General features: G+C 32.0%; 1 protein-coding gene and 1 non-coding gene across 3 annotated transcripts in view; both read right to left on the bottom strand.

Moving 5' to 3' along the window:
• The window catches only part of LOC149488562 (uncharacterized), a 38213-nt gene extending 23201 nt beyond the window's left edge, over positions 1–15012 (bottom strand). The window contains exon 1 of one of the 2 annotated variants that reach the window (XM_089695721.1): positions 14854–15012. The gene's annotated coding sequence lies outside the window, so the exon portion shown is untranslated. Of the gene's footprint in view, positions 1–14817 lie in introns of both variants that reach the window. The other variant, XM_089695722.1, reaches the window with a different exon arrangement.
• A 4359-nt stretch (positions 15013–19371) lies between these two features.
• Positions 19372–19579, bottom strand: LOC149488563 (small nucleolar RNA U3). The gene has a single exon (XR_016315671.1). It is a non-coding gene; the product is annotated as a small nucleolar RNA U3 (small nucleolar RNA).
• Positions 19580–26595: the final 7016 nt, after the last annotated feature.

Here is a 26595-nt window from a genome sequence, read left to right on the forward strand (position 1 = left end):
GAAAAATAGGTAAAGTTGCTATAGATTGAAAATCTTCTATCGATTTGAGAACATAGAATTTTTAAAGAAAACGTCACCGTTGGTATGTAGGTACATGTATATTGTATACAATAAGTTTAAAATAAAAGACCACCTACACAGCAATGAGCACTGTCTATTTAACATTATTATGCAAATATCACCCATGATCGATGTCTTTCGATTTGAGATTTCCATTTCACTTTCATAATGAATCGGTCAATACAACACACCTACACAGCGATGTAAACTTTATTTTGTTTTCTCTCGCTTTTAAGGGATTATTAACATTTCTATCGATTGTCTTCTGTCTGCAGCTAATGCATTTCTTTTATTCTATAACGAGTACCGTAAAATCACCAATCTTTTTATAGTTTATAGAAATTTGACCGCAAACCGCGGCGTAGGTATTCAAACGTGCCGGTTCATTCTTGTGAAGAAACTGTGCCAAATAATGGTTAAATACCGCTATTTTCGATTGAAAGTTAGTCATAAATATGAATTTATATATGCACTTTGAGAACAACGGCTTTTTATGAAACCTCACAGAAATGTTACGCACTAGAAGTAAGTATGTACCTACAGCTTTTAAGTTTTAAGTTGTATTATTTCGCCAGTAGGTATTTTTGTGATTTCCTTAAAAAATAACGAAATACGGTATCTGAGCATGATTCTTGACGCGAATACGAATTAAAGATAAACATTTGAAAACCAGAAAACTTTCCATCCAAGTAAACCAATAAGATTGTGTAAATATTCATTATTCATATATTTATTCTCCATTCTTTACTTGAATCATAAATGCTAAAGAACCAGAGATGATCCTAATCTAATATAATTACGTCTAAAAACAGTAAGAGCAATAAACTACGGTATTCGTAATATTGTTTTTGTCAAGATCTTGGCCTTAATTATAATGATTGCCTTCCTCATTATGTTATAAAGTAACGGTTAACGTCACTCCTTCGAGAAAATTAATAGGCTGATACGATGTTTAGTGTTAAATGAGTTAGGGCGCCATTTTGTTAGAAGAAATATTAATAAAGAAATAGCAATTAGCCGGACTCTGCCTGGGACCTGGGTAGATCTCTTTTGATAGATTAAATGTTTTTAACTGATAATTTCGGGATAATATGAGGAGTGAAGACGTCTTCAATAAGTAAAAGCACTAGGTACTATAGTATTATACTATATTATGTGGTTAAATTATGAAACGTTTCATACCATGTTATTCTATAATATTAAACTAGCGGTCCGCCCCGGCTTCGCCCGTGGTACATAATATTTACGTTTTCTCTACATAAGAACCATCCTCGTACTTCAAGGAATATAATAAAAAAAGAATTATCGAAATCGGTTCAGCCGTTCTCGAGTTATGCGCTTACCAACACATTTTGCGATTCATTTTATATATAAGAAGATTATGTACAGTTAAAATGGGGAACAAATCAGGTTCACAAAACCTCTGCATTTTCAGTCAAAATTTAAATCGGTCGATGATGAAAATACCTTAAAAATGTAATGACTCTTGATTTTTTGAAGTCGGTGAAAGTGGATGTATGAATCTAATCCCCTATAATCTATAATTTTATATGAATAATAATTTAAGCTGTATATGAATATTCATAAAGAATAAAATAACCTATTTACACATTGCAACCATTACAATATGTCTGTCTATGCATATCTATTCTCTTGATTACAATACACCTACGTCCAAAGTCAATAATTAATTTATTACATCGCTAGCTTGTGCTTGATATGTCAATCATTATATTTCATTCACATCAATGTAGGACTATTGAATTTCACTCTTTATTAACTTTTTAATTTGAGTTTAATTATCATATGATGTATATTGTATGTGACATGAACATAAGGTCAGTAACTTCTAAATAAATATCTTAAGTATACAAAATTTTCTTGACTCTTCATCTTTTTCAGAAAAATATCGCAATTATTAATATTGATATTTTTTACTTAGGTAGGTAGTTACCTACCAGATTTTCACTGCCAATTTTTTTTTATCCTGACGTTTAATTCGAATTGCTTTTAACATTCTTCAATAAGTCGTTTTTATTAATAATCATTTCTTAGTACGTGTTTATAAACTGAAATAGTTTTAACTTCTAACGGAACAGTTTATCCAACCAAAGCTCCATATAATAATTACACAACACACGCGATATAAAAACATCGTTAAACGTAATAGCATTGCAAAAACCAATTCATCTTCACAAGCAATAACTTAAGAAATAAGCACAAAAGTATAGCTTACTGTGCATGTAACTGTTACAACAATCAATGGTCAGTTAGGAAAATGGTAAGCGATGTTTAGTGGGATATTATACATGTAGGTATATAATAGGTATGTATGTAGGTAACATGCACTAGTTATGTGATATATGGAGTATGGAATATTCTATAATATTATATTAATAAATAATTTTTCGTACCAAGGAAAATATGGAAAATTTATAGGTAAGTACCATATAAATTATAATATTTATCTCGGCTTCTTTTTGTCTACTTTTAGCTGCCTGTATTTTATGAAAAGTATTCTATACATTTTTAATAGAATTAAATAAATATAGGTATTCTATACCTAATATTCATATTGTACAAGAAGAAAACTTGAGTTAAAAGTTTCTTATCTTTAACTATTGATATTAGTCTAGAAAATATTTTATATTCATATTGACTGATCAATTAAACAGTTGAAAATATTGAAAGGTCATATTGCAGTCCAAGATTTTTTAACGTTTCTAATTATTTTTTTAGATAACTCTTAAAATCCAAACATTTTGTAACATTAGGCGAGTCATACCGACATTTGTCACATATACTAAAATAATTTAAAATGTGCACACATCCTGCAACATACACTATTCTTGCATTATGAGTTACTCGTGACTGCTAGCCGTCACGGTAATTTTGCTCAGATACGTTACAAGTACGTAATGAAATAGTGTTGTTTTGATATAGATACCGTTTAGAATAGAAGTACTATGGTTTAGTAAGTAATATGATTGCATTAAAAGGAGAGCAAAAAAGAGATGAAATAAAGATCATCTTATGCGTTATGAGAACTACTTTAAGATGATGATAATAAGTGCGTTTTTATGTTGCCACTAATTATTTATTAATGCTTTGAGAAATTAGAATGCTTGGCTTAGCTAGAAATTAGAATCATTAGGTACTATCGAAAATTGACAATAGCTATATTTTTTATACGGGTTTTTATAAGATTGGTCTCATTAGATTTGTCTCTGATGTGATGAGCAACATTGAACAAAGTGCTGTCGTGACTTTGGTTTTTTAATATTTATATGGTTTTTAATACAGATGTTATTTATTGATAGTAGAGAGGTATGATGGTATGCCAGATAATATGGTAAAGTGCAGTTTCCTTTATACATTATCTATATTCATAAAGAACTCATGCTAGTCCGATAATTTAACTCTTATAACGTAATGTTGTGTTGATTGTTGATTTAAACCACGTTCTACACATTTTAAAAACGTGTTTTCCACGCAAATTAGTTTATTTTATAAAAGTGACAAAACATTGCAATTCTCAGTGAAAGTTATTACTGTCAGTTAAATGCTCTCCTTCCGCATTATTACGTCCATGTAGTATGTCATCCAGAATGCAATAAATATGTATTTTAATTATATATAAGTACCATTTAGCTTTTAAGTTTAAACATTAATACTATTTACCATGATTATTCGGTGTTATTAACCTTACAGCTATGTTATGCATGATAAGCATACCTATCTCTAATAATATCTATAAATACGAAAGATTTGAATTTATTGAATTAGGAACATCTAACTTAAAAATACTTGACTGATTTTAATTATATTAGATCTTTAGGACAAAAAATATCTGGAGTGAAATCAGACGATGCTGAATTAAGCTAATAGCTTAATATGTAATATAATATTTGTAATAAAAATAAATCAAGAAAAATATATTTAAAAAAATGTCTCTTTAACAATAATACCTACGTAAAAAAAAAACCAATCGACTCAGATTCAATCAATGGAATGTTTATCTACTGATTTATTCTGAGAAACAATCATTTTCGAGGTCAAGAGGTTAAAAGAATCTATTGTTTTTAGCTATTAATGTCACACGGTTGTTTGAGATTACGTTTAATGCAGTTCTTGAATGTGAAGTTAACGGTATAAAGGTATTATATCTCTTATCTTTGTAGGTCAAATTTTATATCATAAGAAAATAACAGCGTGAGATTCCTAACTACCGTGACCATGTTTTCGTGACAAAGCGGGACGCCATGACAAAGTTCTGTGCATTATTTTGTTTTTTTTTTTGTTTAAAATAAATCAAACCAATGTTAAATTTGAAAATACCCATTTACGTTTGTTGCTTTTACTCTCTGAAATTCTAATCGTCGTTTCAGCCGTGGGACGTCCACTGCTGGACAAAGGCCTCCCTCAGGGTTTTCCACCACGACCACCGGCGGCCTGCATCCAGCGGCTCCCTGCCACTCGGACCAGGTCGTCTGTCCATCTTGTGGGTGGTCGTCCCACGCTTCGTCACCCAGTACGTGGTCTCCATTCGAGAACCTTTCTGCCCCAACGGCCATCGGTTCTGCGGGCTATGTGCCCAGCCCATTGCCACTTCAGCGTGCTAATCCAGCGAGCTATGTCGGTGACACCGGTTCTCCTACGGATCTCCTCATTTCTGATGAAATTCAAATTCTAATATCTATCTGCAATAGCTCGTATTGCACCCAGTTTTAAACTGTTTTTGAGTTTTCAAACATACAAAAAATCCAATCTTCGCGATACATTGTATATAAATATTCAAAAAAGGGTTATTACGTAAGATTCTTATTAAAAAATAGAAGTTAGGTTTTACAAGAAAGATTAAAAAATAAATGCTTTCGAAGATGACACGATACAACTCACATAATATTATTCAATCGTTTAAATCATGCACGGATAAACGTTTTCCAAGTAACAATTATTACATTACGTCATAATTAACCGTATAGATGGCTTGGAGCACATAGATTTTTATTTGTGACAAGGATTATGTTAAGCATATAATCTTCTTATATATAAAAATGAATCGCAAAATGTGTTGGTAAGCGCATAACTCGAGAACGGCTGAACCGATTTCGATAATTCTTTTTTTATTATATTCCTTGAAGTACGAGGATGGTTCTTATGTAGAGAAAACGTAAATATTATGTACCACGGGCGAAGCCGGGGCGGACCGCTAGTCTTATATATAAAAAACCGGCCAAGTGCGAGTCGGGCTCGCGCACAAAGGGTTCCGTAGCAGCAAATATAATAAATTACAGTTAAATCAACCTATCTCAAAAACTATAAGAGATACTTTGATCAAACCAAAAATCGTTGAAAGAGTTAATTAGCATGCATCACCTCTATTTTTTTTAGAATTTTATACCCCGTAGTTATAAAAATAGAGGGGGGGGGACATACTTTTTACGACTTTGAGAGCTGATATCTCAAAAACCGTTCACTTTAAGAAAAATGTTTTTTAGAAAACTTTATATCATTTTAAAAGACCTTTCCATTGATACCCCACACGGGTATGTACATCGAAAAAAAAAATTTCATCCCTCAGTTACATGTATGGGGGGCCCCACCCCCAATTCTTTTTTTTACTATTTAGTGTCATATTTTTGTAGCGGTTCATACAACACATATTCCCATCAAATTTCATCACTGTAGTACTTATAGTTTCCGAGTAAATCGGCTGTGACAGACGGACAGACGGACAGACGGACAGACGGACATGACGAAACTATAAGGGTTCCGTTTTTGCCATTTTGGCTACGGAACCCTAAAAATGAATCGCAAAATGTGTTGGTAAACGCATAACTCGAGAACGGCTGAACCGATTTCAATAATTCTTTTTTTATTATATTCCTTGAAGTACGAGGATGGTTTTTATGTAGAGAAAACGTAAATATGTACCACGGGCGAAGCCGGGGTGGACCGCTAGTTTATAATAAAATTATTTGTGGCTAGGTTGTTGTACCAACAATTGTGGTAGAAAGGAAGATAAGTATTGGAAGTTAAATCATTAAATGCTTCATCATTAATGCTGTTCTAATCCTTGTAAATTGCAGTAAAATGCATTATGTATGAAAATTAACAAAACATAGGCAGGTAGGTACCTATTTTCGGAAATTTTAACGCTATCTAGTTTTAAGATAAGAAAAGTAAGTAGTATTAGATTGTACTAAAAAGTTACTAAGATAGGTATTATAGTTTTTTTATTCGTAAATACTAGATACTGTGATTGTCTATGACCACAGATCACAGAAACTAAAGGTCTATGACATAGATATATATATGTTACGGCTAAAGGTAGGTGAGAACATAAACTTAAGATTAGCCGGCTAAACTTAGGTTTATTTTCGACGAGGTGTTAATGTTAGTTTGTTCTATCTTTAGCCGGCTAAACTTAAGTGTAACCGCAGGCCCGTGGCTAAAAATGTCGGGGTGGGTAGATTTGGTTACTATAATACATGTAAGGAACAGGGCGAGTGTTTTCTGGCACTTCGCCGGCTGCTGCCGCAGCACGCTCGCTGCGCTCGCTCGGCTCGTGCGGGTCTTAAGAGTTCTAACCTAACCTAACCTAGCCACCAGCTTTCTGCCCTGAGTCGGGGTGGGTAGATTTGGTTACTATAATACATGTAAGGAACAGGGCGAGTGTTTTCTGGCACTGTGCGGGCCCCTCAAGCCCTCCACCGGCCCGGCGCTAACCAAATCTACCCACCCCGACATTTTTAGCCACGGGCCTGCGGTTACACTTAAGTTTAGCCGGCTAAAGATAGAACAAACTAACATTAACACCTCGTCGAAAATAAACCTAAGTTTAGCCGGCTAATCTTAAGTTTATGTTCTCACCTACCTTTAGCCGTGACATATATATCTCGAGAATTAATCGTCAAATCACGAATGATATGCACCTATAATTAATAGCTCTCTATTTAGATGAATATCGACATAATCTAAGAATGTGGTGATCAAAATCATTACGGTTATTGGTATGTAATGTTCATGCTTCATTTATTAAGCCATGCATGTCAGTGTAAGTTGAATGCCCTTTTCTTAGTTGCATCTTGTTAACTTGGAGATAACAACATCCATATAGAGACTAGATACTCCATCCACCAGGGTTAAACAAGCCTTTTCTACTTAACTTTACACATTACGTCTGCTTAAAAGTGCTGTATAGATTAAATCAGCTGTTTTTGTGTGAAACCATCTAAAATCTAAAAGACTCACGCAAGTTCATGTTTTTATTTTATTATACGATCGTGTGATAAAATAAGATTTATGCATTGATATAGTACCTAGCTACATCTTACAAGGACAACGATTAGGTTACAGCCTTGATATTAAAAAAAAGGGAACGATTTTAAATTCGTATACATATTATTGTTAACTTTACCTAGGTATCTATACTAATATTATAAAGAGGAAAGGTTTGTAATTATGTATGTATGTATGTATGGTTTTCACGCATAAACTACTGGACCGATTTCAAAAATTCTTTCACCATTAGAAAGCTGCGTCTTCACCAAGCAACATAGGCTAGGTTTTATCCAGGAAATCCCATGGGAACGGGAACTATGCGGTTTTTCTTTGAAAACGCGGGCGAAACCGCAGTCGGAAAGCTAGTGTAGGAACAAGGCCAATTACCCGATTTTATAATTATTAGATTTGGTGTTGAATATAGAAAACCTGTTTAAATGTTATTTTTTAAATTAATAAAGTTTGTTATTTGCAACAATGAGCGAAAAGATTAAAAAGTAATCATGTCAAATTTATGGCTCATGAAAGCAAGAGAAGATAAAAGTAAATTACATGGGCGATTAGCGCAAAATTTCACTGAGTCTCTCAGAAAATCAATAAAATAACAAATTGCAACATACTTAAATGACAAATTAAAAGAGAAAATACATAATATTGTACTTTCGCGGTCAATGGGCTGTAAATTAATGAAAATCGATTTCTACCCGTAAACTCACACGTAAATTGACTCGCGTGTGGAGCATGGTTTAAATTATATAAAAGTTACTTAAAAGAAACTTCAAATTACTGAAACACACGCAAAAATCGAAGTAAAAGCTCAGTTTTGCAATAAATGAAATTACATACATATATCCATGACATTCAATCATAAGAGCAACTTCTTCATACTATTTCATAGTATTATTGTGAATAATTAGTTTATATTACATATTATATTATAAAGCTGAAGATATTGTTTGTTTGTTTCTTTGAACGCGCTAATCTCAGGAAATGCTGGTCCGATTTGATTTTGATTTCACACTTAAACCAACAGGAGCGGAGCAATGCGAGTGAAACCGCGGGACACAGCTAGTATTACATATTGGGAAGATATCATCGTCTAAGATCTGTATCCGAGCCTGTGCTCGGCCTAGTTTAGACGATAATGTCCATATAGTTTTAAGTATTGTGCTTATATAAAATGAGTGACATACACAGTGTAATTGAAGGTATGGATAAATAAAGATTTTTATTATTATTTTTTTTTATTTCTGAATTATCTATTACTGGCTGCCCAGGTTTAGCTCAGACTAAGTCTTGTTTAAAGTACTTTACTTGTTTATTGGGATTATAAACTGTTTGTGCTTAAAATTTAATCCAATCGTACGAGACGTTCTTGCGTCATAGGTAACATCTAAACATGATATTATAGTATTATAATATTATCTACTAGCTTTCCGCTCGCGGCTTCGCCCGCTTTGTCTAAAACATAATAAATTATTTACTATATCCTTCCTTTTGAATCACTCTATTAAAAAAAACCGCATCAAAATCCGTTGCGTAATTTTAAAGATTTAAGCATACATAGGGACAGGGACAGAGAAAGCGACTTTGTTTACTATGTAGTGATGCTATTAAATTTTTTAATTGGTTTATTGGAAGCATGCAAACAATGACAGGTACCTATATAACAAAATATTATGTCGTCAATAAAAATTTACATAAAAGATTTTTATAGTCTTAATACGTGACTGATAATATTATGAAGGTACGTTTCTTTTAATTGTTTTTTTTCCTATAAAACAATAGTAGGTAATAACTGGTAAAAAACTGTACTAGTACCTACTTTAATTACTGCAATTATATTATAGACTAGCTGTGGCCTGCGGTTTTACCCGCAGTGCTCCACTCCTGTTAGTTTTAGCGCGATGATAAATGGACTGTCTAACACCGAAAGAATTTTTCAAATCGGACGAGTAGTTCCAGAGATTAGCGCATTAAAACAAACAAACAAACTCTTCAGCTTTATAATATTAGTATAGATTTGCCTATAAACCTACAATAGCTAACCATTTCTTCTAGTAATGTTGACAATTAATTGAGATTCAAAAGTATTCCACTCAGTAGTCATTAGTAATAGGTAATTAATACTTATAAACTGCACTGATATATTTTGAATCATTTTGCGTGGAATGAGGCAGCAGTATGTACCTAATTCTAAATATCCCTATACTGGAAACAAAAATAAGCTGATATTTTGCCGCTGCGTCTCATTGTCATTCGTTATCAAACATAAAAAAACGGATTTAAAACCCGATTGATTCATGCGTGAGTTCGCCATGCACATTAAATCAACGGCGAAATCTCGTGTCATACCTGTAATCGTATATGTATCGAGAAACAATAGTGCGAACATACAGAAGATATTGATTTATCGTTGCATAACTTCATAACATTAAGATTAGCACGAACAAATATATTAAATTGAGCGGATCGATCTCGTGACCAATTATACGGGAGCCAATGATAATCATATTAGCGTAAGACAAATGGATTTAATTGTGAACACCTGTTTTTCGATATATGGAGATAGAAAATAGATAATTCGCAGTCATTTTTATGGCAGATGCACTTAATATCTGTATGTCTTCTTTTGAATTGTCAACTGTGATTTTAATAATAGCAAATATTATTCTCTAATTAATAAAAATCACTTAATTGAAGTATGGCAACTATAACAAAAAAAAGAGCGTGTGTGCCGCGCACACGTGTCTGAAGTGAAACTTCTTTGGCAAGATTCAAAGATACCAAAATCGTTGCCTTACTCCATGACGTGACGGTATTCCCATGACACGACCTTGAAATTTTACTCTTAACGTGCCTAAAGAAGTTTCACTTCAAAGAAATTGCTGCTACAATCTTCAGATTCGTGAATTTTCTTTACCGAAAATTATCTGTAATCTGAGTTTGTAATAGTTCTATACGTAGTACATTATTATTAGTCTGTGGTAATAGTTAAATTTAAGTAGCAATAGAGATAGTGAATTCTGTATCGATGTCTGGAAAGTTTTTATCTTAAGCTTTACGCAGTTTAAAAGTTGTGATAGAATTATTAATAATTGCAACTTTAAACTACATAAAAGTGTAATTATGCTGATCACTTTTTTTTTTCGGAGGCTTAAAAATATTATTATAAAAGTAGACAGTGGTTCTTGGCATATCGTTATAGTTTTTATCTCCTCAGAATTTTAGACTCGGCTAAGCATACGCAAATTTATTCATATAAAGTATACTATTATGTTTATATATTATAGTGTGTTCATTTGTTTTTTGTTACAATTTTAGGCTTGATGGAAATTTCAAAATTGATAAAGTGCAAGTGCAAGTGGTTAATTGCTTCTGTGTTCTAATGAACAGGTATAACATTAATCTAATATCTAATATATATTATAAAGGCGAAAGTTTGTAATGATGTATGGATGTATGGATGTATGGATGTATGGATGTTTGTTACTCTTTCACGTAAAAACTACTGAACCGATTACAATGAAATTTAGCACACATATAGAGGGTAACTTGGATTAACAAATAGGATAGTTTTTATCCCGGAAATCCCACGGGAACGGGAACTATGCGGGTTTTCCTTTGCAAACGCGGGCGAAGCCGCGGGCGGAAATCTAGTCTATTATAATATATGGAATTTGGGTTTTATCTTTTACGATAAGATCAATAGATTAACAAATAATTACCTTGCAATATGCAAATACTTTCATGTGTTACATCAGCGGTTAATAAACTGGTGTACAAAATGTGCATTAACTGGAACTCTGAATTTTTTAAATAACTTATTAAATATATTTTTTTTGTTAATTGTTTAGCCTAGTTTTAGTTTAAATGTGAAAATATATTTAACTACATAATATTATATCTTTCTGTAATTTATATTTTCTTTTCTATTATTCTGTGATCCAATTATTACAGAACCGCTTAATGAATTATTATTATTATCTTAACTCCAGTAAAATATAGTCTCACACATAACCTATTGCGAAATTATAATTGATACAATATTTTTCTCTATAGGTATAATGTGTATAGTAAATAGACTTGCATAACCTTTCGCGAAATTATCACTAGGATAGTATAAAACAAAGTCGCTTTCTCTGTCCCCATGTCCCTATGTATGCTTAAATCTTTAAAACTACGCAACGGATTTTGATGCGGTTTTTTTAATAGAGTGATTCAAGAGAAAGGTTTTAGTATATAATTTATTATGTTTTAGACAAAGCGGGCGAAGCCGCGGGTGGAAAGCTAGTAATTCATACAATTTTTATTTCTCTATATTATGATTAATAATATCTTAAACATATATAACATATCCATTATTTAATTTTTATCACACAATATTACATAATATGAAGACCACTACACATACGCTGAGAGCAATTTTCTAGGCAAGTTGTACACCGTTAGATGTACAGTAAAATGCATGACGTAAATAGGTTATATATAGAGGTTTATAATCTCGTTGCAGCTAATAGATTTACAACCGAATAGAAAAATGTCACGTTTAGTATGTTTTCGTATTATATAAGAGTTGAAATGTGTGATCCGATATAAAGTTAATCTAGGTATTAAATAAATAAAGGCTTGCTTTATAATGTTTTATTAATTATTAAATTAAATAATAATTTATCGAGGAAGGCTATAGAGTATAGGCTATATATCATCTCGCTAAGACCAACAGGAGCGGGGCACTGCGGGTAAAACCGCGGAGCACAGCTAGTATAGGATACAATACGACGTTGTATGTTTTTTTGTTAATAATAATTATGAATCAATTGTACTTTTAAAATTCCCCAACATTGTTTCATGTAAAAAATGTTAATACATCTTTCATTGGCTATGAATTTCTTCTGTCATATCATGCCTGCAAGTTTGTCTCATACAGAATTCTTGTTTTTTTTAAAAGTCATAAATAATAACGATACATTATAATTATCAAGATATCCATTATCCATTAGTGATTAGTGATTGATTTCTTCAGTTGACAATTTGTATATTTTTTTATTGGATACCGAACATGAAACTACAGAATCCAGCCAGCAATCCTTATTTCCATACTCAAACTCAAACATTTATTTATTCAATTAGACTTTTTCTAAAAGCACTTTTGAATCGTCATTACATATTTTGATTTTTGAACATTTAATCCAGCTTACCATATTTATAAAATAATATACATGGCATGTATGTTTATGTAACCTAAACAATTAAAATGAATGTTATATAAGTCTCTATTTATAAAAAAAAAAATTAACCTCTATTTTTGTCATAAGTCAACTAAGAAGTCTGGAGTCTAGGACTAGTTGGATTTAATCAATATTTTATAACAGGATTGTAAATTAAGTGTTTATACTATAACTACCTATATTTCTGAACTTTTTAAAAATAAAAAAATTAAGTGAATGCATACTTAGCTTTCTTCACCAGTTGAATTCAAAACTACTCAAGCTTTGGGAGGGATCAATCATTATGCCAGAACAATAATTTGTTTTTACACTGCATTTATATACAAGTATATTCTATCAAGCATAATATTAATATAATAGTATTTTTTTTGTTGTAAGACGTAACAAAGTTCATTAGAAATAGTTTGTGCATATAAATTGACAAAGTCAATATTTAAATATAACTCGTGCTGTTTACAATATTTTGCTGTATGGTTCTAGTAACAAACTTACAAGGATGCATGTAATGAAAATTGAATTAACGCAAATTAACATGACTTTATATTATTTTAATGTTAAGTTAGTTAAATAATAAATAAAATAAATAAATAATGTTTATTTCTTATTCTTTCATAGACATAGACATGGACATATTCAATAAAGTTGATACCTACTTGATAGGCTTTTTTACTTTTCAATCGACTTCAAAAAAGGAGGAGGTTCTCAATTCGACTGTATTTTTTTCTAATGTTAAGTAATTTTACATGTACGTTTATGACAAGATATCCTTATGTTTACATTTATGAGGGTTATAATATTCCATTTACCTATAAGGAATATTTTATTTATTTTTCTCACAATCCACAACCATTTATAACTCTAGATTAGAAGCTGAGTACTTCTAAAAACTTTTATGTCAAACTTTTGTAATGTACGGTCTGCATCTTAGTTCCCGAATCTCAGTAATTTATTGGCTACTAGCGGTCCGCCCCGGCTTCGCCCGTGGTACATGTTTACGTTTTCTCTACATAAGAACCATCCTCGTACTTCCAGGAATATAATAAAAAAAGAATTATCGAAATCGGTTCAGCCGTTCTCGAGTTATGCGCTTACCAACACATTTTGCGATTCATTTTTATATATAAAGATATATCAAAAACCACGTGACATCTCCGGCAGACTGGTAGAGTATCGCATATTTAGGCTTTAATTATATTATATCTATATTAATATTATATAATATGTACACAGGCGTCTCATAAATTAACTTAAGTATGCCTCTGACTCTACAGTGGGCTTTTTAAAATTGAACTTTTTCTTTTAAGGTTCATCTATAAAGGCATTGTTCCCTTCACGTGCAAATATACAATCATAATAATTATATTAATAAAATAATGTAGATTCAAACTAAAAAAAAATTGTAGAGTCACACTATACAATCCATACTAATATTATAAATGCGAAAGTAACTCTGTCTGTCTGTCTGTTACTCAATCACGCCTTAACTACTGAACCAATTTGCATGAAATTTGGTATAGAGATATTTTGATAACCGAGAAAGGACATAGGATAGGTTTTATCCCGGAAATCCCACGGGAACGGGAACTATGCAGGTTTTTCTTTGACTGCGCGGGCGATGCCGTGGGTGGAAAGCTAGTATTATATACATTTCGAATGACAACTTAAGAATTATTGTAACCGGCAACCAAATGCGTCGGCGCAAAAATTAGGTGATAAATATAACGAGTTTCTTTTATATTAGTGACCAAATTTCAGTAGATAAATTACGAAATATATGCTAATTACATATGTCAATATATCTGAAAGGTAGATACCTAGGAGTTCTACTGTATGTATAATATTAAAATGTTTTTTTTTCATGACCCAATGCGATCATACTCTTATTTATTTAACTTATAATAAATTGATGGATGTTTTGTATATAAATCATTTTTTATGTGATAAAAATACTTGGAAATGTAGGTAACTGACGTAAAATATATAAATAAAACGTAGACTTCATGAATGCGCATTGTTTACGACTTAAACGGTGATAAAATTTATAACTTAAATCATAAATATAAAATATAATGCAGTACCTAATATATAATATATAGTTTTAACTTAATACACACATTGCATTAAAAACATTATTCATTATTATATATATAATATTTACCACACGCACATTTTTCATCTTTATAAAAAATAAATCTAAAAATCTTAAAAAAAAAACAAAAAAACAATTCCCAAAACTTACACCTGCGTGCACGCAAACTTCAACACTGCAACTCACCTCAATGATATCCCATTATCCCATCAGAACTGTTAAACAAAAACAACCATAACAAACGTCACTCAGAACCATATAACCGCGTTTTGGTCTGGCAAAACCGGCCAGCTTAAGAGCAGCGTTGTAACTGCAAGCCGCAACACACGGCCCGAAGCACCACAATCGAGTGACGTCACGAAAAGAAAGGTTACTGCTGACCAATTGGAGAAAGTATTGAAAGTGCAAGTTCAAAATTTTCGGAACTGGGCCGTACTGAGATTTGGACGCTAATGCATTGGATGTGGATTATTTACCGAAGCTTTTGACCTACATTTTTGATCTAATTCAAATTACATTTTTTTAGGTCACTAATTATCATTAGCAATATTTTTAAGAATTATTAGAATCAATAAATAATTAGTGACAAAAAAATCTTATTATTGGCAAATATTTCCAATAAATTATTTAATTAGTGACCTTTTTATCTTTATCTCAAAGTACTTGATTTTTTTTTAATTTTAACTATCTAATACCTAAGGACCTAATAAGTAGTTTATATTATTATACTTTTATTATTATGTATTAAGTTTTTTTTAATACTTATCTACTTTTAATTTTTATTCGTTACGTAAACCATCTTATGTTGCAACAGATGACTTAATATGATTAACATATGCATGCAAATTAAGATCTTCATATGCAACATTGTTACGGTAGTTAAATTCTATTAAAAAAATAAAAAACTCGCATGTGTAGCGAGAATAGTATCTTTTTGCTATAAATGCATGAATTAAGCCAATTACAATACATTATGCATATATGTAACAATGGAAAAGCTTGTAAAGATTTTTTCATCCTCTTATTTACATAATCGGGCATCTAATCTCTGATGGGTTTATAAGGCTTCAGAATAAATCCTTCGTTTAATTACAACAAACAACAAACCGTAGCCTAACTTAAGACTACCGTCTTTTAATACAGTGGTTGACGCGTGAACGTAGCATCGAGGGGTCCGAGGTTTGATTCCCGGTGGAGACGAAGAAAAAAAATGTCTCGGTCTGGACAGAAGATTGATCACCAACTTAAAGAATATCGATCAGTGGAACGGATGTAAAATGCATCTGCCCCTTACCCCACTAGGGGACATGGGACTTCACTGAAGAAGTAAGAACATACGAAAGACATCACGCGAGAAATTATCGCATGCGAAACATTTACACACAATAAATCACTAAAACAGTTCACGTTTTGCTTATGAATATTTTTTATAGTCATTTCTTTGTAGCCGATGTGACGTAACATTCACTTCCTAAACTCCAAAATAGTAGTCTAGTTTCGTAATTTATCTTATCTAACAGAGCGGAAATTCACGTATTTTATATGTAAACGGTAAACAAGTGTGTTAATTCTGATTAGTTCTGTACATTTGAGATGTAGAGCCATATTTAGTTCAATTTTATTTGGTTTTTCTTGTTGTAATAAATATACGTCAAACAGTTGCACTTTCACTGGCAAATAAACATATTTTAGTTTAATTAAGTTTGATTATGTACTTAGTACAAAATAAATTCCATCAATAATATTTAAAACGTTCTACTTTTATATTTTACTTCCCAAAAATTATTTATCTTATTAGATACAATATAAAAGAACATATTTGCCGTAACTTTATACCAGACAATACCAAATTAGCGAATAGCATTCCCGCGGCGATATTTCCTAATGTCTATAGCTTGAGTGTCTTCAAGAAGAGAGTGTACCTCCAGCTCAAAAAGACGGCAACGTATCTGCAGTCTGCAGAAGTCTCTGAAGATGAATATGGGCGGTGGACTCGCTTACGATCAGGCGCTCCACAAGCCCGTTTGCCCACTCTTTTATAAAAAAAATAGTTTATACGCTTTAGTACCTAGTGAAAGAATGTCAAACACTCTTTCATAATATTTAAAAATTATTAAGTATAACATTAATGAACATTATGAATGTATGCGGAAGACCGGAATTATATAAGAATTATAAAATTAAACAATTAATTAATATGCATAAGTGCGTGTTTTTATTTTATAAGATAAAATCATAACGTGGTGGCATGGACGAATTAGCCACTGATGTAAGCAGGTATTACTGCAAAAATTACACTGTACATAATAATATGTAGTTACCTATATAGTTTGATACGCCAGTGTCGTTATAAAATTATCGATTTGGTGTTTTAAAGTGATATTCTTTAATCTTTATGAAATTTAAACATGTTTCAGCGTTATTTAACGTAGGTACAAGCTTTTTGGCTATGCCATATGTGCATTTAATATATAATTAATAAGATTGAGTCGGAAATAACTCTCTATGTATATTCTCTGTCTATATTGAACTGCCGAAAAAACCTAGCCTATATTTTTATCTTTAAAGATTTGAGAATCACTTAAATTTTATAGCGTTAAAATATCTAAAATATAAACACGTAATACTACTATTACTTACTACCTAGTACCTAATCCAGGCTATCAACTGGTTGTCATTACGGTAAACATTTTCAGCGTGAGTTTCAAATTTCACAACAGCATTGCCTAATGAACCGTGTTTGTCTTTCGGAGAAACAATGAGTTCAGACAATTTACAATTAGTCGCAATGCGCTGTTCACTGCTCTGATATTACTCTATCAAATATTCTAAGACAATATCATGATTAACCATGCAAAGAAAGGGTTAAAAGTTTCATGTTGATAACATCACCACTATTCGAACGGTGAAGGAAATCATCGTGAGGAAACCGACATGTCGAAGAATCAAAAAGTTCGACGACATGACGTGTCATCCGCTTACCCACACTTGGCTAGCGTGGTGGATTATGGCCTGTACTCTCATAGGAGGCCCGTGTTCTAGCAGTGGGAAAGTATATGACCTGATCATGATGATGATGATGATATTTTCCTCGAGTAATCAGATATCAATCAGCGTAGCTATGTTTCCAATGCACAGTCCTCGTTCTGGCATGCCACGATGTTTCATGTTTTCCTTCACTGGTAGAGGCTTAGTTGTGATGTGTAAAATGACTAGTAAATTGAGAAATCAATCAAATTTTTCATCACTTGTTGAATGTTGTCATTGCTTGATGAAAATAGGATCGATGGATCTATCTTTGCTAAAACGATTGTCGCATTCGTAAAATTAAGAATATACTTGTAATTTATTTGTTATCTGTTACAATTTCTATTTGCCTCACTAGATGATGTTATTTTTATTGTTTAGTCTCTTAGTGTAATAGTGAAGGGAGTCAGTTCCTATTGCTTTGCACGAATTCGAATTTAATTGATTCGGAATGGTCAAAATTAGAAGAGACAGACGTCGAAATTTTTAAGAAACGAAATGTAACGAAAACATGAGATTTTCCTAAAATAAAAAAAATATACCCATTACAATCATTAAAGTTATCTTGGTATTTCAAAGAACTATTTTTCATTATAATTAATTTTCATTAAATTCTTAACTCGATCCTATATACTTCCAGAATCTTATTAGACGATCTTATTGCTTAAAATGAGAATAGACGATGGTACATTATTTGGTGAACTTTTAATCCCCAGCCTTAAAGACAAATTCTATTATTAATGTTCAAGAGCTGTGCAATATTACAGAAGTTTTTTAATATGATATTAATCGGAATAATTTTTTTTACTCCTAAGTAACAAGTAATATAAAAAAATTATTGTTGGTATAATCGAGTAAATGTAAAATCGTAGAACCGATGGCCGTTGGGGCAAAAAGGTTCTGGAATGGAGGCCACGAACGGGTCGACGAAGCGTGGGACGACCTCCCTCAAGATGGACAGACGACCTGGTCCGAGTGGCTGGGAGCCGCTGGATTCAGGCCGCCGGTGACCGGTTGTACTGGAAATCCTTGAGGGAGGCCTTTGTCCAACAGTGGACGTCCCAAGGCTGAAACGAACGAACGAACGAACATTTCAAAATCAATGCGACTATAAAATTCTGTATATTCTGACTAATGCAATGTGGATATACAGTACAGTTTCTTAACCTCTTTTACAGTTAGTCGTGATAATCGTATTGAGGTTTATGCGGGAAATATTTTAAAACCGTTTATTTGCTAATAACTTACCGTTATTTGTACATGTTTGCGCTTTTGAATTTCATTATGTTTTTATTGAAGTAGTTTACTCACAAAATGTTTGCTACTGGTTTAACAAAACACTCTCAGTCGATGCTTTTTTGTCCTTATACAGTTGCAGGTTCAGACAGACATAACTTTTAAAAGTTCAACATATCAATTTCATAAGTCTTGTATCGCTAAGTATAATTATTATTGAAGTGAGTTTTAAATTTCAATTGTAGGCATATTTTGGTGAAATTACCTCTATTGTCATGATATTTGAACAGTTGTAAAAAGTCTCTATAATCAGCTCAATGTTTATATAATATTACTAAAATAGCTCTATATAATACGTAAGAGTTTGCTATTTATTGTTATAACTTTTGATAGTTTATAATTTATATTTTATTTTATAATTTATAATAATTGTTAAAAAAAGCCACTCAGACAGCGACAGCACCCCACGCCCCCTGCAAGCAGGGGATGAACGATCATCGAGGGCTAGAGCCAGCTGAGTGCTGACTCCGCCCGCCTCACGCTCAGGGCACCGCGCCACGTCTCCTCATCATGGCTGGTCTGATCCTACATAATGTAAGAGTTCTCGTGAAGAGCTTACTATAGAAATGATCCTATGAAGTAAGGTCTTGTCCGCTGGTACATTTCTCAAATCAATTGTGTGTTTGGAAATAAACTTCAATAGCGCGATATAGAACATGCGAATACCCACCTAGCGCCATCTATTGAGTGTTTTGGTATTTAGTACAGATAAGATGACAGATGTGAGTAATATGTGACAATTACAATAACATGTGACCATGGACGTATAAAAAAAGACGGACGGTATATCGCCTAAACATTGAGTGGAGCCTAGTAATGGCGGCGAAACATCCATGTGTGTGTGCCATGTTGCCATGGCAACAGCTGTCCTGATGACAATGGCGGCTGTATTTTTTTCTATAAATATTGCCGTAATAATTTTGTTATTAAAACATAAAAGAAATAACTTGCTTCCCTGTGGAATGTAATCCCTTGTGTTTTGTTATTTAAAATTGTACTGTTGCGACACCAATTAATCACGCAAGACGGCATTTTAAATATTTTTTGTGAAACAGTGACGCAGTTAATCAGTCGGTAGTTCACGACGTAATGACGGCCGACTAGCTTACTATGGTGAGAGTGTGTGCGTGTTTATTGTCTTTACACGATCGCTAGCTTACTATGGTGGCTTCACGTTGTTTGTTCGTAATATGGCGTCCGTCTTTTTTTATACGTCCATGCATGTGACATTTTAATACTGACACTGTATAAATAGATACAGCTTGTGATACAGCTCTACATTTTAATGTATAGTGTATGTTTCAGAACTTTTTATAGGACAGGTTCAAGATACTCTAAAAATAAATATAGGCCAAGTGCGAGTCATATACGTCACGCCGAACAACGTATCTTGCCAAGTACCTGTCTACTGACTAAAGAAATTGTATTAAATAACACTATATAAGAAAAACTCGTATGTTTATCCAAAGTGACATTATATTTGAATAATGTAATAGGTATAATGTGTGTTCTAAAAATAGACGAACAACAAATGTATTATGTATATAGTATATAATATAAGAACTATATAAATTCAGCTCTACATACATTTTATTTTATTATTTATAGCTCTACTGTATTTTAATTCAATACCTAGTAAAATAGGTTCAGAAATTGTACACTAACAATAAGACTAACAAGTAAATTGTAGAGCAAACAACGCAAGGAAATAGAGATGAATAATTTTAAAATACAGGGTAAAATAAATAAGAAAATGTTGGTTCAAATGGCAATATTATATTTTATTATAATAACTAAAACGAATTTTGACGACAACATGTTAAGGCTCATTTTTACCAATTGTGTAGAGTCTCTAAAGCAGACAACAACAAATATTAATCAGTATATAGAAGCTTGTACTTATACTATGTCTCTACATTATTTACTATAATATATAAACATATTTTAATTCAATAATAAAATGAGTTCAGAAATTGTACACTAACAAGTAAATTGTAGAGCAAACAACGCAAGGAAATAGAGTTGAATAATTTTAAAATACAGGGCACAATGTTTTCTAACAAGTTTATTCTTCTAAGTAAATTCTAACCTCAATAGCGTACGGCTTCAGGTTTAACCCGTTTTCAGAGTTATTTTAATTGTTTGTACATACTTATGTATGCTTATATCGAAGAAAAGATTCGTTCTGTCGTATAGACAATTTTAAATTTATTTTTTTGTATTATAATTGTGTGTATTTTGTGTTGTGTGTGTTTAATTATGTCAAACATAAGAATATATAATAGCTCACAGAAAGGAGAAGTTTGTGACCAAACTCCTGCGAGACGGCTTGACCGATTTGAGTAAACTATTTTAGCCAAATTGATAATGATTTCGTTTGCCATACTTACATAAAACTTCAAGACCAACAGATATACAATATAATAGAATATAATATAAGTCAAGTATTCTGTACAAAAACAAAACAGACATAACATAGGGGATAAACGTGATATGATTTGTATTAGTCACGTGCGTGCTTCAATACAAATGCTTCCCGTCTCGTCGTTAGTAACCCTCGTCTATGAGACGCACTTATGAACAATTATCAATTGCCCAATTTTTCTGCTTGATTATTAATTGGATAGAATAAGTACGTAACTTATAACTATAGAAACATTTAAAAGGAAGTAGTTACTTTGCTTTAACAATAAATGCTGCCTTTTTAATGCCCTTTTTTATAAACCTATATAAATAACTAGCTTTACGCCCACAGCTTCGCCTGCTTAGTCTAAAACCTAATCAATTATATACTAAAACCTTCCTCGTGACTCACTCTATCTTTAAAAAAAAATCCGAATCAAAATCGATTGCGTAGTTTTAAAGATTTAAGCATACATAGGGACTATGTAGTGATAAAGAATTATTTTTTTTATTTTTCAGCATACAATATAAATATATCTACCTAACAATGAACATAATAGAGGTTATAAATATTTATTCTTGTATTATATTATAAGTAGGTACATATTAACTTAATAATAAGAGTATGAAGCCTTGTATTGTGTATAGTATTTTCACTATACATGTATTTTTAATATTACTTGTAGAGCGGGAAACGCTTGCAATCCTTCCGTAGTCATCTACATCTACAAAGCCAAAGCTTTTGAATAGGAATTGAAAAGCATAAGTAGTTATATTTATAAACTTTGACAAACCAAATTGCTAATTGTTTTGTTAATAAAGAGGTAGTCAATTAGAAAATCACACAAATTAAGAAATACTAGAACGAAAGTTTCGTACCGCTGCGCTGTGAACTCAAAAGATGCACTAAAACAAGGCATTGTTATACAGCACTGGGTCAACGGTTTCTACGATTTGAGGTCAACTCAACCTTTACTTAACAGTTTCTTGTTCACTTGTAGTTTAATTTAATTGAGAATTTGGATTGCGTCGTTAGTTTTTATTTATTGGTTTCGCTTTATTGGTTTTACCTAAAGGTGTTATTTCAACACGCTTATATTACCTTCACATGTATGTTTGTATGTAACCGACTCATTTAAATAGGATTTTGACCCACTCTATACAGATAGACTTTATTCAAAGTACACTTATCAATGGTGACAATACAATAATCTATTTTTTTGTTGTTTTCTAAAGTATATTTATTTATGTCTCAAATAAAATTTTATATGGCTTCATTGCCTACCGTCAGTTGTGCTTTTGGATTTGGAAATGATTTATATGAATTACCTGTTAAAACATTTTACAACCTACGAGGTGCGTCAAATATCATCCTTCATAAAAGAAACACAAATCTATTATATATAATATATCTATAATATATTATAATATCATTATTATATATATGTATATTATATTATTATATTCAGATCTTGTGGTTTCAAATTACTATTTACTTATTTTCTTTATCAACCCAAATAATTATTGTAACTTGTAACAAACATGAGATTTTAACAACATCAATGCTTTTGTTTTCAAATTTTAGAAATGTTAAGTGGAACTGCTTTCTTGTTTATTAGTTAGGAAGAATGAAAAGTGTTTGTTTACAAAGAAGGTTAATTATCTTACTTGGAAGTATGATAATTTGACCATGTGAAATATGTGAATTACTTTCTCCGGGAACATTTTTTACAATCTTAGGTTTTGTTTTTATAGGTACTAACTATCGCTCTATAGTGAGTTAATTATAATATTTTAAAATTCACACGGAGAAGAACGCTTTTTTGAAAACGACGACAATAGTTTTCAATGGGCTATTTCCTTAAAACTACAATTATATCAGCGTATTTTATAGTTACCATATAGGTATTTAGTTTGCACCCACTATTTTTTTTATTAAATGTAGTTTTATACTTAGACTGTTTTTTAAACACTGCCGTCCTCCTTCTTAACAGAGGTACATAATATGTATTATATTATCATGTATCTATTTCAAACTTCTAAAAACGACCCAGTTAATCATCTTTGACTTTATTAGAGCAATTGTTGCCCCTACCAAGGTTTAGATCACATAATATTAGGGTGCTTTTTATAAGGGCACTTCATTAAGCGTTGTATGATACTATTGGTTCTTTGCTAACACGTCCCTCGCACATCAATGGTGAAAAAGCACCCTGCATCACCATTCTATTGTTTTCCATAAGTGACGTTTCTTATGCTCTTCTTCACAATGGGCAGCGTTAGGCGAGTATAGGCAATCACGATAGTGTAAAGGGCGTTCACGTATTCACCGTCTGTGATCGGCTGTTATTGTTTATTCAAAATCGACGTAGTGGCGGCAAACATGGACGATTGTTGGGCCAACGCTGTCCATTGTGAAGAGGGCCCATTATATCGCAATTTATACACAATTGCAGCTAATCGCCCATGACGGAACACGAGACACGCGACAGAGATGGGATTGAAATCGAGTTCGTTTCGTGTTACAGATCGATCGTGAACAATTGATAATTGAATACATTTCCGATAATTTGGATCACGGGAAATTGGGTGCGTGAAAATATGCTATAACAGTTTCATATGTGGAGAGGGAAAAGTTGTGTAACCAAGGGCCTTCAAGGGAAATTGGGTTATTTTTAATTAGTGCCTATTCTCTATGGGTGAATTATGTTTCACTATTACGTAATTGTTTATAGCAAAAAATTGCAATATGTTTTTTCAACATAAAATATCTTATTATTATGTTTAATTACCTTTCCGCCCGCGGCTTCGCCCGCGTTTTCAAACAAAAACCCGCCTAGTTCCCGTTCCCGTGCGATTTCCGGGATAAAACCTATCCTATGTGTTAATCCAAGTTACCCTCTGTATGTGTGCTAAATTTCATTGTAATCGGTTTAGTCGTATTTGCGTGAAAGGGTAGCAAACATACGTATATACACATACATGATTACATCCATCCTCACAAACTTTCGCATTTATAATATTAGCAGGATATGACAGGATAGTTAAGATAAATAGAGATAGATATTAAGATTTGTATTTATTATATTATAATAATTTTACCTAATTAGCTAAGTCCCATTCGATCTTCCTTGTTAAGGATTAGGATTATCTTCAACCTGAAGGTATAGAACGCTGATTTTACTATTAATTTTCAAATGAGAAGAAACAAATATATTCTAAACAGTGTGGTTGGCTAATATTGAAGAAGTCAGAAAATACACAAGATTATAAAGGATTGTACAATTAAAAGATTAACATCTAAAACCGACATTACTGTTATAATTTATTACGCGTATTATTGTTTTCTAATAGTATTTATTGACTAACCTCGATTTGTATTTCGACAGTTATGGATATGTACGGAATCATACAATTATGACCATTATTTTAAAGGTTATAGGATATTTCATAATATTTTGTTGCAATGGATATAACATTTATTGGGTTTACAGATATTTTGTTTTCTGCAAAAGAGCGATGTTATAAATTATATTTGTATCTTATAGTTTATGTACAAAAATACAAACAAATTTATTTTTGTTAAAGTCACATCACATCAGAACGGCTCGACTGTTTTGACTACGAATTTTCACAATTAATTTTAGAGTGCCGATAAAATTTATCTGATAGCAAGTACTAATATTATTTTGTAATAAAGTTTACTAGCTTCAGCTGCCGGTTTTGCCATGGAACAGATTTCAATCGATAACAGAGAGAATTTGCTTTGATTACCTACACAGCATAAATTTCAATTTCACACCTATAAAATCTATACTAATATTATAAAGCTGAAGAGTTTGTTTGTTTGTTTGTTTGAACGCGCTAATCTCAGGAACTACTGGTCCGATTTGAAAATTTCTTTCGGTGTTAGATAGCCCATTTATCGAGGAAGGTTATAGGCTATATCATCACGCTAAGGCTAACAGGAGTGGAACTACGGGGGTGAAACCGCGCGGAGCAGCTATATAAGGATAAAATTATACAAGAAGTAGCTTAACTTATTTACCTAACCTGTTTTTGATTTTCTACAAAATTTAACAGGTTTCAATATAACACTGTTTCCTAATATTATATAGTTTTTAAATAACAATGAAAGTGAACTTTCCGTTTTAAAACACGAAGCTACTGTTATAAGAAGTTGCAAGTCATTTCCTAGTACGGTGCGACTTATCACGCCTTGTCAATCTGTAGATAATTCATTGTATTATGTTTTAATACATCATTAATTTATAAATATTACACGAGATTTTTATTACATGCTTTGAGTAGGTAACAAATTTTCATAATCACTTTTTAAAATAAAGGTGCCACAATGGTAAGAGAACTATGATTTTTTTAGGAAGAATAAGGGAAGTTGTAAGTATTTCCTGTAGGAATTCTATAGATATGCTATGCTATACTAGATTGTATTAATGTATAAAACTACCATTTTAAAAACGTAGGTATTCTCATTGCCCGTATTTTTGACAGTTTACGTGACATTTTAATATTATCGTGTAATACTTTAATAGACGGATAAGTTTTATTCAAGCATTGAAAAATCGGCCCTAAATCGATGTCATTTGTACTGCTACTATTCAAATATTAAATTGTAATTATTATTGCAATGTTGTCTCTACGCTTCAGTTTTTGTACTAATTTTCGTGAATTATTTTTGTAGTGTTATATTCCAAGTTTCGATGTATTTTTATGAAATTCATCAGAGCAAAATTAAAAAGCAAACATTTAAATAGTTCAAAAGAGTGCACTATAAAATTGTTATTCTATTACTTATTCATATAATATATGCGTTGGCGTGATGGGTATATTTTTTTATTAAAGTTCATCGACTTTATACAATATGAAATAAAAAACGACTTTATACAATCCATACTTAATATTATAAATGCGAAAGTAACTCTGTCTGTCTGTCTGTTACTCAATCACGCCTGAACTACAGAACCAATTTGCATGAAATTTGGTATAGAGATATTTTGATACCCGAGAAAGGACATAGAATAGGTTTTATCCCGGAAATCCTACGGGAACGGGTTTTTCTCTGAAAACGCGGGCGAAGCCGCGGGCGGAAAGCTAGTATGAAATAAATTGCCATCCTTCGAACACACGTCTTTAAATTAACTGACCGAAGAATGATATAAAAACTGTGCAATTCGTACTAAC

This window comes from Colias philodice, chromosome 5, assembly GCF_061535455.1.
Source record: "Colias philodice isolate Cphi_HAF_F1 chromosome 5, ilColPhil1 Martin Lab GWU primary, whole genome shotgun sequence".
In the NCBI taxonomy this organism is placed as follows: domain Eukaryota; kingdom Metazoa; phylum Arthropoda; class Insecta; order Lepidoptera; family Pieridae; genus Colias; species Colias philodice.